Raw genomic sequence first — 17882 nt, 5'->3', positions numbered from 1 at the left:
TTCTTGAATGGAACTAGAGAATGGAAGGAAACTTTGTTCTCCAGCAGTAATAGGTCAGGCAAGTTTTGTGATACCTGGCATTTGAGAGGAAGCTCTCAGAGCTCAGGCCGCAGACTGGGGATTACTGAGGACCCTGAGCACCAAACTTAGGATCTTGTCACCACCTAGGACACAGTGTAGAGGGGCCTCCGGACACTGGACTATGAACCCGCAGTGTGTTTGCTAAAATACAACACATTTAGAAAACCTTAATTCTCTTTTTACCTTACAAATACCCCTCCAAAATGCTCCCAAATCTGGAAATAAGCAAATCTGAAGTTCTCTGGGACCAGAAGACCCAATTCCTACCACGAATAGACAGCATCTACCTTACGACGAAGGCTCCCCTTTTGGGGGCTGTTTGAAGGTAACAGCTGCAAAGTAAATAAATACAGATATAAAAATAAAAATGGCCCTTCCCCCCAAGCCCACCAATCTCACCCATCTAACTGGTGAGTTTCAAAGAAATTAAATGCTTTAAAAGAAGAAAGTGGAAAGGCCACAGACCTCGGACAGAAACCTAAGCCCTTGAGAGTCGCTTTTAAAAACCTGCTGTTTTCTGGAACGTCTTTTGTAGCCAAATCCCTGCCACCCTTGTCCCCGGAACGCTCCCGCCCTCCGCGCCCGCGACCCCGACAACCGCCGCGGAACACTCTCGCAGGGTGACGTGGGTCGGCGGCGGCGCGGAATCCCAGGTGAGGGGGCCACCCAGTCCCCGAGGCGCCGGCGGCCGGAGCCCATTCGCCGCCGCCGCCGCCGCCGCAGGGGCGGGAGTGGCTGGGCCAGTCGGAGAAGGGCGGGGGACGCCGGGGAGGAGTGCGGGGCGGGGGTAGGACGCGAAAGCTAGCTGCGAGGAGGAAGAGCTCTGCGCGGGGCGGGGGCGCAGGGGCGGGAGCGGCGGGGGCGCGCGCCGACGCGGGGCCAGCCCTGCTTCGCCCGGGTCGCGGACGGACGCGCGCCGCAGTCGGAGCCCCAGACGCGCGGCGCAGGGGACAGTGCGGGGCGGCGGGAGGCTACAGCTCTGTCGGGAACGGACGACGTCCGCGCTCCAGGGTTCCGGGGGCTCAGCAGCGGTGGGCGCGGCGGAAGAACGTGAGTAGCTCAGTGCGCGTCCGGCGGTGACACTCAGTCCTGCTCTGGGGCGACGGCTGGAGCGGAGGAGGGTGCGGGGGTCTGCTGTGTTGTCACTCGGACGTGGGATCCGCAGAGCGCCCTCCCGGATGGCAGCCCCGCGCCACTCTCTCTGAGGCAGGGCGAACCTGGTCGCCAACTCCCTTCCTCCCCTCAGGCCTGGGACGCGCCCGCGGGCGCCAAGCTGGAGGAGGGGACCGGCGCCCGGGCGGGGGCACACTGAAATGCGGCAGCACTGGCCGGTGCGGGCGGGCCCTTCACCTCCTCCGGTCTATGGCCAACTTCTGCATCCGCGCCCGCGTTTTCCGGGAAGCCCTGCCTGGGGTCCCTGGGTGGTCTGGGCCACCCTGGGCCTGGCTGCTGGGGCCCGCGGGTTGCCGGGCAGGCACACGGAGGGCGCGAGGTGCCACGCCACGGTGCGGGCGGGACGAGGAGCGCAGGTGCCGGGCCGGCGCGCACCGGCGAGTGCGCGTCCGGGTCCCCGCGGACACATCTGGGCGTGGGCTTTGTTCGGATGTGCTCACACCTGCGCCGATCGCGGGTACTCGGGGCCGAGGCGACCTCCACTCTCGTCGCCCCGGGGGAGAACTCGGGTAATCAGGGGGAACGGGAGAGACGGCGAAGGCAGCAAGGAGGGGGCTTTCCGGGGGTTTTGTTGGCCCTACAGGTGCGGATCCCCGGGGTCCCGGCGCCCCGCCCAGCCTCCGGAGGCTGGGACTTGTTGGGGCTGGCCCACTGGGGTTTGGGGCTGACCCAGAAGAGCCCCTTCCCTGCCCAGACTCCCAGGAGTGGGCTCTGGCAGCATCTTGGCCTGGGGATGCTGTGCTGAGCGGGGAGTGATGCCGGCTTTGGAGCATCCATCTCGCCGCGAGCGCCATCTGCGCCGTGCGCCGCCCCCGGATCCCTCCTGGCCGCGCGGGTGGGCGCCGCCGAGTGTTGGTCCTCGGCCGCTCGCCGGCTCGGCCATTCCCGACCCCCAACTCCCCGCGCGCAGAAGGGACCCGGGGTGCCGCGGTCGTGTGGAGCCAGGGACTCGTCATCACTCCGGAGCGGTGTACCCGGGGCAGCAAGCTCGACTGGAGGGTTCCTCGGGGCCGGGGGACTGGTGATTAGGCCGCTTCCCTTTGCTCCCGCTCGCCTCCCCTCTCTCCGGCTCCCGATCCTCGGTCGCATCCTCCGTCCCCTGCGCAGCTGCGGGCGCGCGGAGGGAGGGCGCTAAGCGGTGGAGTCTCTTTCACTCCCCTCTCTTCTGCTTTCCGCGTCGCTGTTTGTCCTAAGAGGAAAGCGTTCTTTTCCTTCTCGGTCCCGCATGGTTAACGCGCAGAGGTGCGGGTCTGAGGGGCTGGGCCCTTCCTCACCCCAGGCTCTGGCGGGGAAGAGAGATGGAGGCGAGCGTCATGGGGCGGGAGGCTTGCGTTCTGCACCAGGAGCTCCCCCTGGGGCTGTCAGGAACGCTGTAGCTACGGAATACAGACCTACGGAGACTGGACTGTTTGGTTGCGACCGCTTAAGGCTAACCATGCCCTTGTTATTAAAATATTGTAATAATAGCTCAAGAGTAAAGGAGAGCTTCCGGAGGTGCTGAAATGGATTTAGAACCCTGGGTACTTTCCACGTTAATGGTAATGATAGTCAACATTTTTGAGTGCTTCAGGTGTACCAGGCAGTGTGCACAGCACACGTATCATCTTATTTAATTTCCACAGCATATTACCCTATTCTTAAAATTAGGAGGTGAGGTCTTGAGAGGTCAGGTAACTTTCTTGAGGCCACATAGCTAGGAAGTGGGGGAACAAGGGTTAGTTTTTGCCCCTACACTTTGCCATCAATGACTGTGAAAATTGGGCCTTTTGGAGGCTTGTCACATTAGTTTAGGGCAAGCCTAAAACCACCAAGTGATCAGGGACATTATAAGCCCATTCACTTCCGACCCCAGCAGACTTTACAATAGCTGGCGGTATTGTAACTCAGCAAATTGTATTGTGGAATAGTCTTTTATTGCCCTGGTCATCCTCAAATTCCTTTACATGTTCTTTTATTCCTGTTAGCTTGTAAGTGTTAGTCCAGCCAGATGCAGTCATTGGACTGTTTTTAGTGACCAGACTCCCCTGTGGTTACAGAGCCTAAGAGGTTCCTGGTACATCACAATTCTTGAGAAAACTTTCTTTTCTTTCTTTCTTTTCTTTTCTTTTTTTTTTTTTTTTTTAAGGAAAGGCCAGCATTTCCATTTGGCAAGTGATTCTCATTGTCAGAACCCAGTCCCGAATCTCCTTTGTAGACTATTTTAAGTGCAGAAGATTTAGTCCTCAAATTGGATATTGAATTTGAATAGGACCCTACTATAAAATCTTAGGAAAGCATTCCCTATCCTGACTATATGACCGTGTGGTGCATTTACAAAGATTCTCCATACTAACTAATAAAACACGAGTTTGAACTAAAATAAAACCTATTCCTGGGATGGCTTTTAGAATGATTATAATTGACCAAATGCCAAAGTGAATTCACTGTGCCTTCTTAATCCTTCTGACTCATGGTCTTCCTTCAACCTGCTTTATACTTCATTACGGGAAAGTTGCAAAACATTTCACATCATCCAGGAATTTGAGAGCTGTAAGAGAACACTGTGTCTAAATGTTTCAGTTTCAAATTGAGTACAGTGGGGCTCGGAGAGATCACCCAGCCACCTAATGCAGGGTACTGAGGCAGGCCAGTATCCCGACGTGACATCTTTTTGTTATTGCAGCAGTGACAGTAAATGAAAAGCAAGTCATCTTTAGCAGTGGCACTTCCTGTGAGGCTGATGTGACAGTGCTAAGGATAGCCAGGTATAAGTGCTTCAGAATCATGAGAGGGGACTGAGAATGTGTATGCCTGGGCTACAGAAAACTTGAGAATCATTTTGGGATGCCCGGGTACCTGGGTAGCTTCGTCAGGTGAACATCAGATTCTTGGTTTCTTCTCAGGTCATGATCTAGGGTCCTGAGATCAGGCTCTGTGGCTCAGGGTGGAGTCGGCTTGAGATGCTCTCCCACCTGCCCCTCCCCAGCTTGCTCTCTCTCCCTCTCTCTCTCCAAAAAGAATCGTTTCAAATAATGTTCTCATGTAGGTGGAGTTTTCCTTGTGTATTTAGAATTCCTTTGTGTAAATAGAATATGCAGATATCATATTGTATATATACAAAGGAGTTATTTAATGGAACCCCGCAGGAAGCTTTTCTGGTAAAGAGATTCATTCATTCATAAATATGTGCTCTGTGCGTGGCCTGCTGTCCTAGGTACCAGGAACTAGGAACCAGAGTTCCAGCCTTCAGGAAGAGTAATTCTAACTTTCTCATCTAGGGCTGCATACTTCTGCACACAGACTCTTCTTTCCCATATCATAAATGTACAGCTTGATGAACTTGTTCAAACCCAACACACCCATGTAATTGGTGGTGCTCCAGTGAAGGAACAGAACATTATGAATGGCTGAGAAAGCCCCCTTGTGGCTCCTACCAGTCATAACCCTCTCTCTTGAGGGTCTGCCCTGAGACACCCATGCTTTATTTCCTGAGATTCTTGCCGGGAAATCAGAAGGATTTTGTTTTAGTCAGCTTGGGCTTCCATAACAAAATTCCGTAGACTGGGTAGCTTAATGACGAGAAACGTGCTTTCTTCAAGTTCTGGAGTCTCTAGTTCTGAGATCAGGATGTCAGCGGGATCAGGTCCGGTGAGGGCTGTCTTCCTGGCTTCCACATGCCAGTCTTGTCTCTGCGCTCATACATGCTTTCCCCGCTGGGTATGGACAGAGATCCTCTCTCTTCCTCTTCTTATAAGGCCACCGATCCCATTAGATTAGGACCCCACCCTTATTACCTCATTGAACCTTAATTACCACCTCCCTAAAGCCTCATCTCCAAATACAGTGCTATTAGGAGGTAGGTCTTGACGTATGAATTTCAGGCTCACAGTTCAATCCATACCAGTCCTGACTTGCTGCCCCTTTTGGCAGCCTTCAGAGTCTCACCCCCATTTCCAAAGAATGGTTTCTGTCTGAGAAGTATGGTAACTGAAAACAACTTTAACTGGAATATAGAGCCCCCATAGAATTCTTCTCTAGGAAGGTTTATGTGTTCTCATCCAAAGACTGCTTTAGTTCAGCTTTCAGCTGCTGAGGTGATTGGTGAAGAGGAAGTGATTTGGAAATGATTAAAAATCACTAAATGCATTTAGATGTATTTTTCCCTTGTATGTTTCATGCTGTCCCACGTGAAGGAGCCTGGTACCTTTCTGTGCGGTGAGGACAGAGGACAGCTAGGGATGCTAGGGCCAAGAATCCAGTGGCTTATGGTTATTTAACCCTTCGTCCACCCAGGGAAATTAGAGACCACTTGAGCTTTAAAGAGTCTTTCTTGTCATCAGGGCTGATGTTTCTATGTCTAGGAAAATGTGCCAAAATGAACTGCTGAATATTTATTTTTCCCCTCAAAATGGGAAGGACGGGGCCCTATGAGGAAAGTCTTGGAATGGTTCTGCCTCCAGTTGTAGCAACTATACATTGTTCAATATCATGTTGTTTTTGAATGGGGAAGCAAATGTCATAGCTATAGAAATGTGAGTTTTGGGGGGCGCCTGGGTGTCTCAGTCAGTTAAGCATCTGACTTTGGTTCAAGTTAAGATCTCAGGGTCCCAAGATCAAGCCCCGCGTTGGACTCCCTGCTTTGTAGGGAGCCTGCTTCTCCCTCTCCCTCTGCTCCTCCCCACCTCCTGCTTGTACTCTGTGTCTCTCTCTCCAAATAAATAAATAAATAAATAAATAAATCTTTTTAAAAAAGCAAATGTGATGTTTTTGCTAAGTTACATTTTTATTGTGATAATATACATATCATAAAATGTATTGTTCTAACCATTTTTACCTATGTAGTTTAGTGGCATTAAATACTTCTAAATGTGCTATAACCAGTCACCACTGTCCATCTCCAGAACTTTCGTCATCTTCCCAAACTGAAACTCTATACCCATTAAACAATAATTCCCTAATCCTTTTCCTCCCAACCCCTGGCAACGATCATTCTCTTTTCTTCTCTATGAAGCTGACCACACGAAGTGCCTCATATGAGTGGAATCACACAGTATCTGTCCTTTTTGTGACTGGGTTATTTCACTTAGCATAATGTTTTCAAGGCTTATCCATGTATCAGAATTGCCTTCCTTTTTAAAGCTGAATAATATTCTATTTATGTAATACCACTTTTTTTTTTTTTAAATTCATTCATCTGTTGGGCTGTTTCCAGTTTCTGGTTACTGTGAATAATGCTGTTATGAACATGGGCATACAAATACCTTTTCAAGGGGCGCCTGGGTGGCTCAGTGGGTTAAGCCACTGCCTTCGGCTCAGGTCATGATCTCAGAGTCCTGGGATCGAGTCCCACATCGGGCTCTCTGCTCAGCAGGGAGCCTGCTTCCCTTTCTCTCTCTCTGCCAGCCTCTCTACCTACCTGTGATCTCTCTCTGTCAAATAAATAAATAAAATCTTTAAAATAATAAAAAAAAAACCTTTTCAAGTAATTGCTTTCAACTCTTTAGGGTATATACCCAGAAGTGGGATTTCTGGGTCGTAAGGTAATTGTCATAATATTTTTTAAAAGATTTTATTTATTTATTTGACAGGCAGAGATCACAAGTAGGCAGAGAGGCAAGCAGAGACAGAGAGGAGAAAGCAGGCTCCCCGCCAAGCAGAGAGCCCGATGAGGGGCTCAACCCCAGGACCCTGGGATCATGACCTGAGCTGAAGGCAGAGGCTTCAACCCACTGAGCCACCCAGGTGCCCTGATTGTCATAATTTTCTGAGACACCCCCATTCTGTTTTCCATAGCAGATGTACCATTTTACGTTCCCGAGTGCCCAGAGTTCCAGTTTCTCCACATTTCACCAACACTGATTTTCTTGACAATAGCCATCCTAATGGGTGTAAAGAGTGATAGCCGTTACCCTTTAAATTTCTAAATTAATATACTATGTATTATGAACAAGTAATTCACAAAATTTTCCAACTTATTTGTTTCATTTCTATTGACAGGAGATACATGGTTTTTAACAGGGAATCATTGACCCCATACTTTGTGCAAAGCACGATATAATTGCTACCGAGTATGTGTCATAGTCCAGGAGAAGCCAGCCCTGGTGACAGACATTCCTGTTAGTTTTTTTCAATGTCAAAATAGAGTATCTATGTCTATAGTGTGGTTGGGTGAAGTGATGTTGCTCTGAGGATAGATTAAATCTTTGTATGATTTTATTTTACTGAAAAAAATAATCTTAGCCTTGGAACCCAGCTCAGGAGCAGACTTGCCTCAGATCTGGAAAGAGCTAGGAGTATCCTATTTAGGGATGTGCTGGAGTTACAATCTATGTCTGCGCCGGGCATTTCTCCCCACCATTGAATCTTCAAAGATGACAGTACAAACCCTCACTACCCAATTATAATTGCTTAGCTGAGCTAATAAAAAAGATGTGGTGTCAATTTAATTGACCTATTTTACTGGCCTGCAGGATTAGAATTTCAAATTAGAAAAAGGTAGTTTTTAGAAGTCTGGGGGAGGGTTTCCCTCATGTGACTAAAAAAACTAGTGACTGTAAGAAATGACAGTGGTAAAGGGGACGAGTCTGCAAATACCAGTGTTCAATCATGGCATGTACTGTCCAAATGGCTTATAAGGTTTAAAAGCAGGAATGACAAGTAAATCTTGTGCTGTGTGGTCTCTGATTTGCTTGCCTATTGCTGCATATTAAAGCACTGTTTAACTCACACCAGAATGAAAATAGTAGTTGTTATCAGACTGAAAGTATCCTTTCTAAAATTCTTTTTTTTTATTGACCTGTAATCGGCATATGGTCTGTTATTAGTTTCATGAGTACAACATAGTGCTTTGGCATTTGTAGACATCTGAAAATCTTACTAAATGGTTCTAGGGCTGGAAAGGATAATCTAAATATATATATTCATATGTATATTTTAATTTTATGATATGCATGGTCTAATGGTTCAAAACCCACTGTAGCCAGAAAAACATATTCCCAAGGCAATCTGAGGGAATCCTGTAGGAGGTCTTCCACTGTGTAATATGCAATGAATTCGATTTATCTTTCTCAAGTGGGCTGAGAGCATTCAAAAAATTTGGTATATGTATTCAGTATGTAGTGATCTTTTCTCCAAATTTCAACTTTAAAGCAATTTCATGCCACTTTCTGATGACCTTGACATTTGAGTGGCATGATTTATAGCACACATTTTTGACCAACACTCCAAACTCACATGAAACCATTAGCAGATTCTCTCCAAGGGAAGGGGAAAGGAAAAAGTCCTAGTTGCCAGTTCGTCATGCCTTAAGGTAAAAAATGGGTGGTGGAAAGAGTTTCATCCCAGAGTTTTTGTGGCCTCGGAGGAAGGATGGCTTGTAAGCGAGTGCTGCTGCCTTCCAAAGCCTGTGCGGCCTTTCAGTCCCTCACCTCAATAGAGAGCTAAAAGGACAAAAGTGAACAAAGGAGGCCTGTTTTGCCTGCCCCACTTGCTGGGCTGTTGTCTTGGCCCTTTTCAGTGAAGGGGGGGGGAGCTGGGTCAAAGTTGAAGAACAGTGAAAAGGAATTCAAGCTTCATGTCGAAATTTGAATTATAGCTTTAGTTTGAGTGCCGAGTAGATGAGTTTGAATTGAAATTTTTGAAGCTGTGGAAGCTTCAGTGACAGATGGTGTTGGAACAACGTACATAGGGCTGGATGGCGCGTCCAAAAAGTGGAGTGCCTGAGCGGGGCGCTCGGTAAACATCTAGTTAACGGACAAAAGTTTGAAGACTGTAGGAAGTGCAGTTGGATGCTGTACGCTGCATTGAGACAGTGGACTGTCTGAATTCAGGGGAGGCCCCTGCGTCTGGCATACACTCAGATGCACTTGTCCCCCTCTAATTGCATTGCAAATACTCTCCTCACCGTTGTGCTGCGGTCCCCACTGGTATCTACTGGAATAAATACAGAAATGCCCAGGCCACTCCCTGTGTAAAATCTCATTAGTGTTTTGATATCGACTACAGATTGTTTGGATATCGGACAGGGTAAGTCTGTCCTAAGTATTGACTAGCCGGGGTTTTCCCCCACCCCCGTATGAGTCGATTCCTGAAACATGATTGCGGCGTTTGCTTCTAGTGAGGAGTCCGTCACTGTTATATTTGCCACTGAAGTTTTTAATGGGGCACATATTCCCCCCATTCAGTTTCGTAGGCATCATCCGATTTAAAACATTTCAGGAAGAGGAGTTGGCTATGTGTAGAACCAGAATAATAAAATAGCTACTGGGAGGTCATGGTTACTGAGATGTAAGTGAAATACAAAATACTTTGGGGTAATCTGAAACGCTTCCTGGTGTTCCATGAAGCCATAATTAGTAAAATTTTGCTTTGGCATGTTTGACTGTTTAAATAACTTGAAGACATGGTTTTTTGTTCTGATGTTGGTAGCATGATGGCCAAAAGCCATTTTTTATAGACATGTAATGCCTTCAAATATTTCTGCTTTTAGAGAAATGACATTGACATGGCAACAATAAAATAAATAGTAGCTACTCGGAGATAATTAATATAACATAAACAAAAGCAAATTTTCTTCAGAATTGTGTGTCTTAATTTATGTCACATGTTGTCTTTGACATAAATTGTGATACATAACTTCATATGTCGCACAGATTTTTAAGGTAACTTGCCTTTTAATAGTTGGAATAGGGTTTTTCAAACTCCATGGCCATATGTTTCTAGTAACAGTTACCTCGATGCCAAATTAGAGTGAAAGGTAAAATATATCAAGGGTTGATTGCTGTCCTAGGACCGTGAGGGGACCCATTAAGCAGCAGGGAGCGAGTGAGGTCACGCAGATTCATTTGTTGGAACCAGGGTTGAAAGAGCGGAGATCAGGGAGGGCGAGGGATTCAGACGGCAAGGAGGCTCAGGTGGGTAATGAGAATTGTGACATCCTGGAGAAGTGTTCTGTGGCACAAGGGGCAAGAGAGATTGTAAATAATGAGGTGAGAGTAAGGAACACCACCGTACAAGTAATAACTTAAAATCTGAAAGAAAGAGAAAGGGACGAGGAGAAAAATGTTTGTGATAACTTCTTGGCCAATGGAGAGTAGTCTCCATGTCATAGCCTCCAATACGAAATACTTTAAAGAGATTTTTCTCATGGTACTTCAGGTCATTGGAGTCACTTGATATCATGAAATAGAAATAACTTATAAATTGCTCTGCAAAGAATGAAATATGATAATACACATACACTGAAAACAAATGCAATGCACCAAGAAGAACTTCCTAAGAGTTAAAGCTAATAGTATTCTGGCATCTCAGTAAAATTCTTAGATCATCTTATCGCTCTGGCAAATTTGTCCCTTTAGATATAGATGGCGCCAACATGAGAAGACAAGGTATATAAAAATGGGAACTTGCCAGACACATTTGGGATGATCAAGCATGTTAAACAGGATTCTTCCCTTCGCGCAAGGTCTCTGTAATGAGTGCGCTCCTACAAGGTAGCAGAGTTCAATTCGGGAACAGCTTTTCAGGGATATCAGCGTAGACAGATTGTTCTGTTGAAAGAGCCTTGTGTCATTGACACCAAGTGAAACCCAATCAAATAAAGCTAAATAAAAATCCTAAAGAGGTGGACAGGTGGTAAATGAGGAGGAGTATTTCAATTGTATGAAAATACTTGCTATTTGCTCCAGGTAACAACGAGGGGCAGAGTTTCTCATGATAAGGAAAGCAGATAATGAAATAGTCATCCAGGTAGGAATGGCATTTTTGGCCTTGCTCCCAATAGAATCCTGCCAGCTTTCCCCAGGCTTCTAACCGTGGAAATCCATACTCATTCTCTTCCATTAGGAGCCTGAGCTGCACTTCTGCTTGTGTGTGGTATGTATGTGAGCCCATATTTGATGAATGAGCGCATGCAAGAGTGAAGGACCCAGGACGTGAATACTGCAAAACGTCGAGCGGATCTTTTGTTGGAAAAAATTGGGGAATTTTGTCCTCAGCCTGATTTGAAGTTACAGACAAAGTCTAGACCATGGGAAATCAAACATTTATACTTTCAGGCCCGGATTCTGTATGATTGTCGTTTGCTTCCTGGTTCTAAACTAGGCACTCGAGCAGGCAGGTGAAATCACGCCGTGGAGAAGGGTACCATTTTTCAAATTGCTGCCGTGGAGCCCTGAATGCCATCTCCATGACCCCGAAGAGTTGCTCTGTAATTTTCTACCTTTGCTCGCGGCCGATGATTCCAGATTTGCACAGGCCTTTCCTTTTGCTTCAGGGTCTGAAGCCGGTGCTTGTCACTTCCCTCGGTAGGTCTCCGGTGGCTGCACACTGATGGAGTCAAGCACTTTCTCAGATTGCTTTCCCCCCTTCTGAATGTGAAGGAAGCAGGAGCGAGGCACCCAGGACTGAAGGGCTGGCGTGAGACCGGCCGGTGGCAGCCAGGGACAGCACCCACTTTCCTCTCCTTGCTGGTTGCCCTTGAATGTTCCCAGATGTGAATGGAATGACAGCGTGGTATTTCCCAACCAGTTAGTGGGTTCTGAAGTGGTTGGCGTCAAGGCGGTGGTGCCAGGTGTGAGAGACACGTAGAGAAAAATTGTGTGTGAAATGTGTAAGCAACCAAAATCTGAGAGCTTCCTGGCTGCTTGGCGCAGGTGAGGAGCCCGTTTACAGTCCGGCTGCTTCAGTACTTTTCTCCCTTTAGAAAATCAAGATAAGCCAGAGTTTTGTTTTTGTTTGTTTGTTTGTTTTATCATCAATGCTACCTCACAAGAGGGTGTTACTATGAAAAATCAAGATATAAATAAAAGTACTGAAGGGTGTGTGGGTGGCTCAGTGGGTTAAGCATCTGCCTTCATCTCAGGCCATGATCTCGGGGTCCTGGATCGAGTCCCTCGTCAGGCTCCCTGCTCAGCGGGGAGCCTGCTTCTGCCTCTCCCACTGCATGCTGCTCCCCTTGCTTGTGCTCCCTTTCTATCAAATAAATAAATACAATCTTAAAAAAAAAAAATGAAAGTACTGAGAGAAGGATGGCATCAGTCTATTTCTTTAGAGAGAATGCAGCCACACTGTTTTCACCATAATATTCTCTCCAACTGGCTTCAGAGATCTGTAGGTATCCCACTTCCCTAGCAGTAATGATGTCTGCTTGCTTTTGAGGGAATGAGGGGGTCTCACACTGCAATCTGTGAAGCCAATACCCTTTTTAATGCTGCACTGTGAGACTGTTTTCAAAAACCCCAAGCTACATTCTTAACCTTCACCAAATGGTGTATATGCAAAAGTCAGATTGAACCAATGTGATAAAAAAAAAAAGGATGTAAATTTAGTCTTAATACTTTTTTCCAGTTGTAGTCAATATCATCCGTAGTCTTTTGAGATCTAATTGTGTTTTATTCCAAGACATAGCCTATTCACAATTTTCAAAAGGACAGACAGTAATCCTTTGTGTCAGCCATGACTAACTAGCAGCCTCCCAAACCAATAAAGCATGAAACTGTTTTAATATATTAAATTCATCCAGCTCACACACGGCATATGCTTAGAGGTTTGATACAGAGAAATGCGTGCAACGAGGCTTGGGAGCAGGTCGGTGTGTGCATCATAGTCCGTATTTATTCTGTTCCTTTGTACCTCAGGGGACAGAGAGGTACTCTCAGCCACTATGGAAATCAGAATGGAAGTTGCTGAAAAAATTAAAAATAGAACGGCCATATGATCAAGCAGCCCCCTCTTTTCGGTCACAAAGATGTCATTTCGAGCAGTGCGGCGGCAGTTTTAAACAGGATACCCTTCTGGATTCAGTGACTTCACCTGCCTGCCCAAGTGCCTCATTTAAAGCCAGGAAGCAGATGACAACCGTGCAGAATCCAGGCACGAAATTATGAAAACAGGATCTCAGAGATGTATCTGCCCTTGTGTTCACTGCAGCATTAGTCACAGCAGCCAGGATGTGGAAACAACCAGTGTGTCCATTGGCAGATGAATGGATAAAGAAGATGTGGTGTACCTATGTACCACGGAATATTATTCAGCCCTGAAAAAGAAGGAAATCTTGCCATTTGTGACCACATGGGTGAACCTGGAGGGCATCATACTCAGTGAAATAAGCCAGAGAGAGAAAGACAAATACTGCAGAGCATCGCTTATAATGTGGAACCTAAAATAAAGTTGGGCTTGTAGAAACAGAGAGTAGAGAGGTGGTTGCCAAGGGCTGGAGGAAATAGGGAAAGCTTGGTACAAATTTGTAGCTGTACAGTAAATAATGTCTGAAATGTGATGTATATGGTTGGTGACTATTGTTGATAATACTGTATTGTATAATTAAAATTCATTAAGACAGTAGAATGTAAATGTTCATCCTTCCACAGTGTGTATGTATGTCAAATTGCTGCACATGTATTTAAATATCTTATACTTTTATTTGCCAATTATATCTCAATAAAGCTAAAAAATAGTCGTTATCTTTTAAATATTTATTGATTTATTTTATTTTTATTTTTTTAAAAGATTTATTTATTTATTTATTTGAGAGGGAGAGAATCTCAAGCAGACTCCCTGCTGAGTGCAGAGCCCGTCTCAGGGCTTGAACTCTCAGCCCTGAGATCATGACCTGAGTCAAAACCAAGAACTGGATGCTTATCTGACTGAGCCACGCGGGTGCCCCAGTAGTACTAGTTATCTTTGAGTTGGGTATGGACACAGAGCTTTAGAAATGGGGATGTGACGTGGTTTGAATTGTGTCTCTATTCAGCTATTGAAGTCCTAATCCCCAGTGCTTCTGAATACAACCTTATTTGGGGCTTTCCAGTTAAAATGAGGTGGTTAGGGGCACGTGGGTGGCATAGTCATTAGGTGTCTGCCTTCAGCTCAGGTTGTGATTCCAGGGTGCTGGGATCAAGCCCCACATTGGGTTCCCTGGCCATCAGGAAGCCTGCTTCTCCCTCTCCCACTCCCCTTGCTCATGTTCCTGTTCTCTCTCTCTCTCTCTCTGTCAAATAAATAAATAAAATCTTTAAAAAAAATTTTTTTTTTTAAATGAGGTGGTTAGAGTGGCCATCTTTGAGTATGGCTTGTGTCTTTATAGAAAGAGGAAGGCTGGAGACAGGCCCAGTGGGCAACCTTCTGGAGAGGAAGGTGGAGATCTATAAGCCAAGAAACACCCGAGATGGCCAGTGAACCACCAGGGGAGAGGCATGGAACAGGTGCTCCCTCATAGCCCTGGACAGGAGCTAACCCTGCTGACACCTTGATCTTGGACTTCCAGCCCCCCAGACTGTGAGACAATGCATCTCTGTTGTTTCAGCTGCCTCATCTGTGGTCCGTTTTTATGACAGCCATAGAAAACCAATACAGAACGCAATAATAAGGTCTTGTTTCTAAGCCTGTCTCTTATAAAAAAAGAAAGGGTGAGCATAGAGCATAGAGCTTCCCACCACATCTCTATGTTTTTATGTCTGTGTCTATGGGTATATATACAGATATAGATATATGTATATCTGTATGTATATATGTGTGTGCATATATACACACACATGCAGATATAGATATAGCTGTATATCTATCAGTGTCTACTCTGTGGACCTAAGGAGTATGTGTATATAAATCATTTAGAAAGTCTCTATACCTTGAATTAAAGCCCAGAAATACTGAGAGTTCTAGGAAGAGTATTTGTTTTATTAACTGGGCACATGTATGAAGTTGATCATTTACTCAGTTGATTACTCTTTTTGGTTGTAGTCCAGCGGACTCCAACTTTGCCGTCCTCACACAGAACTAGCCGTGCCCATCCTGGGAGAAACAATGAGCTTTAGATCCATTTTATTATTTGGAACAGTGAGCCTAGATTTTATTACATTCAACTCACATTTAAAAATTTCCAACTGTGGGGTGCCTGGGTGGCTCAGTGGGTTAAGCCTTTGCCTTCGGCTCAGGTCATGATCCTCAGGTCCTGTGATTGATCCTCAGGTCCTGAGATCGAGTTCCGCATTGGGCTCTCTGCTCAGCAGGGAGCCTGCTTCCCCTCCTCTCTCTCTGCCTGCCTCTCTGCCTACTTGTGATCTCTCTCTCTCTGTGAAATAAATAAATAAAATCTTTAAAAAAAAAATTTTAAACTGCGGACAAGCAGAATACATACGTCTTTTGGGAAAGCCGTCACTGCCACAGAAAATGGAAAGGGGCTGTCCTCAGGTCATTGTCGAAGCCTAATTTCAGCTCCTCCTCCCCCCACCCCTCCTCCTGTCTCCTCCACACAGTCAGGACTGGGGCCAGTGATGAATATGCATGTGTCACACACCTGTGACCAAGAGAGCCTCCATCAAGAAACAGCGGAGTATCAGTTACTGGAAATGGATGACTCGTGGCAGCTGCTGTGTGTGACCCAGCGGGCTCCCTGCCCTGCGGTGACAGCTGCTCCCCACAGCCCACCATCACACTGCCTCAGCCACCTCCGTCCAAGAAAGGGGCCGAGCCTCCTGACCCTGAGCCCTTACTTCCTGGGCAGGCTGTGGCTGAGGTGCTAAGAGAAAGAGGTCTCTCCAAATTTTGGGAAATGAGGTCACAGTGACCTTACAGGCTTTTCTTTTAATAAATAATAATTCACATCATTTATTGGTTGGTTAACTATATGGAGCCCCTTTATGAATTATCTCATTTGATCTTCACAACAACCCTTTTTGTCAGAGGCTAGCACATTTTTATTTTTTTAAAGGGCCAGGGAATAAATAATTTAGGCTTTGCAGGTTACTTCATCACTCCCCCGACAGTCATAGACAATATATAAATGAATGACCATTTCCATGTTTTCATAGAGCTTTCTTTACAAAATAGGTAGTGTCCAGATTTGGTCTGGGATCATATTTGCCAACCCTTACTTTATGTTATTATACCCATTTTATAGGTAAGGAAATGGAGGCTTAAGTAAGGGGTCAAAATAGCACCACTGTTAAATTGCACAACTGGGATTCTAACCCAAGACCCTGTCCCTTGGTCTTAAGCACTGTGAGCTACTATGTTGTCCTGCCATGAGAAATGACAAGGAATAGAATTTTAGTTTCCATGTGCTGTGAGTTATAGATTATGACCAAAAAAACTTCTTCTTCTTCTTTTTTTTAAGATTCTATTTATTCATTTGACAGAGAGAGATCACAAGTAGGCAGGGAGGCAGGCAGAGAGAGAGAGTGTGGAGGAAGCAGGCTTCCCACCGAGCAGAGAGCCTGATGTGGGACTTGACCACAGGACCCTGAGATCACGACCTGAGCCAAAGACAGAGACTAAACCCACTGAGCCACCCAGGTGCCCAAAAAACTTCTAAGAGAGACTTTTGTTTCCCTTAGAAATGATGGCTGGGAAGATCATCAGTCCAGTCCTGAAGATGCTGTTTAGTTAAAGTTAGATAGTTTAATCTACAGCACATTCAAGCAATGGGACCACATCCTTGAATAATTGAATGAAGCTTTTAAAATTCTCCAAGGGACCTGATGCTATGCCCATTCTCCTCAATAGGATTTCAGAAGAAAAAGTACTCTAATTTAAAAAATATTTATAAATTATTATTATTTTTTAAAGTTGCAGACCCATTGATGGCCTATGTGTTGTATAGTAAGATAGCTGGCATAATCCCAGGAAAGATTTTTATTTTCGCAAAAACAAATTTGTTTTGTTTTTGTCAAACGGAAGAGTTTCTTCCACATTTACTTTTTAAAAAAGATTTATTTATTTATTTGAGAGAGAGGGCATGCATGTGTACATGCGTGTGTGAGTGAGGAAGAGGGGCAGAGAGAGAGAATTTTCAAGCAGACTCCCTCCCCGCTGAGCACCAAGCCCAACGTGGGGCTCGATCTCATGACTCATGAGATCATGACCTGAGCTGCAATCAAGAGTTGGCTGCTCAACTGACTGAGCCACCCAGGCACCCCTAGTTTCTTCCACATTTAATATAAAATCTTTGAATGAGAGTTCTAAGCAGTTCTTATTTTCCAGGACGGACATCTCCTTTTGTGTTTTATTTCCATGGTAACAGTTAAGTCTCTACTTGAGAACAACAAACCTGCAAGATAACCATCTGGTTGACATTGTTGGGCACCCCCTTAGGGAATGTGCAAAGCATCATGGCGTGGAGACAGCACCAGAAGTAGAATTACACAGGCTTGCTGTGTTTTGTGTACAGCAAGTTCTTCTGTAAAGGCTGAAGGTTCTCAGAATAGACCAAAGTTAGGAAACATTTAGTTTTAGGCAACAGCTCAGCGCACACAAAATACCACGAGCAGCCAAACTTCAAAGACGTTCCCAGGACGCCATAAAGATATCCAGAACTCACAGTTCCTGACCTCTGGGTGAATGAAATTTTAGGAAGTAGGCAGTTGGCAAAATGGGGGCTTCATGTGACTAAACATTGTTGCTTGTACTTTGTTTGAGGGAAAATCAAAATGGAGCCACTCCCTGGTGGGGAAATCAGAGAGTGGAAACTCCTGTGGGGAGGTAACCCTACTCTCCCTTTGGAAATCTGAAGTCTTTGAATTTAAGTGAGCCTCTATTCATTACTAACAAAGCTGACAGAGTAATAAAATCCAACTAGGGAAAAGCTGACTGTGTGTTTGTGTGACGTGGTTACTGTGAGTTAATTGGTGTAACAAATTACAAAGGGCATGGTC

The 17882-nt window shown here is 45.7% G+C and overlaps 1 protein-coding gene across 21 annotated transcripts in view; it reads left to right on the top strand.

The window, feature by feature from the left end:
* The first annotated feature begins 930 nt into the window (after positions 1-930).
* NRCAM (neuronal cell adhesion molecule) overlaps positions 931-17882 on the top strand; it is a 267938-nt gene continuing 250986 nt past the window's right edge. For 11 of the 21 annotated variants that reach the window (XM_082691992.1, XM_082691989.1, XM_082691982.1 and 8 more), the window contains exon 1: positions 931-1131. The gene's annotated coding sequence lies outside the window, so the exon portion shown is untranslated. The remainder of the gene's footprint in view (positions 1132-17882) is intronic. The other 10 variants (XM_082691995.1, XM_082691993.1, XM_082691990.1 and 7 more) reach the window with 1 other exon arrangement.

This window comes from Mustela nivalis (assembly GCF_964662115.1).
Source record: "Mustela nivalis genome assembly, chromosome: 12".
NCBI lineage: Eukaryota > Metazoa > Chordata > Mammalia > Carnivora > Mustelidae > Mustela > Mustela nivalis.
The sequence above is the reverse complement of the archived record's forward strand: the minus strand, read 5'-3'. Positions and strand labels throughout refer to the sequence as shown.